The sequence below is a fragment of the Pinus tabuliformis genome, chromosome 7, assembly GCF_031772625.1.
Source record: "Pinus tabuliformis cultivar Carrire ecotype Pingquan chromosome 7, CPIR1, whole genome shotgun sequence".
NCBI lineage: Eukaryota > Viridiplantae > Streptophyta > Pinopsida > Pinales > Pinaceae > Pinus > Pinus tabuliformis.
In genome coordinates this window covers 211,730,528-211,731,148 of record NC_142293.1, presented here as the reverse complement: position 1 = coordinate 211,731,148, position 621 = coordinate 211,730,528, and positions in this window count along the sequence as shown.

Below are 621 nucleotides of genomic sequence, written 5' to 3'. Positions count from 1 at the left end.
AGTAGCAAGCAGGCTTGGTGAAGGTAGTGGTGAATGCTATCATCTTTTGAAGAAGTTATATGCACTAAAGAAGAGTTGTAATTGAGGTTGTTGCTCAAACAAAGAGATTGGTATCTCTTGCTAAGTTGGTGTTTAGTGGTGGGGATCGGTGTCTCTAGTAGGTTCGTGCCTATGAATATTTGCGGTGGTGGGGATTGGTTTCTTGTGCCTACGAAGATCTATAAGAGTAGGTTGGTGCCTGCAGAGAATTATAAAGATAAGTTTTATTGTTTTCAATTGAAAGGGTTTCCACATAAATCTTATGTTCCATGTTCTATATTAATAGATCTCATATGTGATTGTTTTCTTATGGTTGATGAATGTTTGAATAAGTGAAAAAATTGTCTTATACTGATCCCCCCTCTTAGTATAAGCGTGTGCTCAACAACTTTGATGTTTTTGAATTTTGTTTCTAGATATGAATCATTGTCATTGCCATTTAGCTATATTTGCCCTTATATACTATATACATGAGCAAACTTTTCTTATTTGGTGGCTAAGGGTTTGTATTTACATTTTTTAATTAAAATTTGCATATTTTTTTGTACCTTTTAGTCAATCAATTCTTCATCCTAGTTTTTT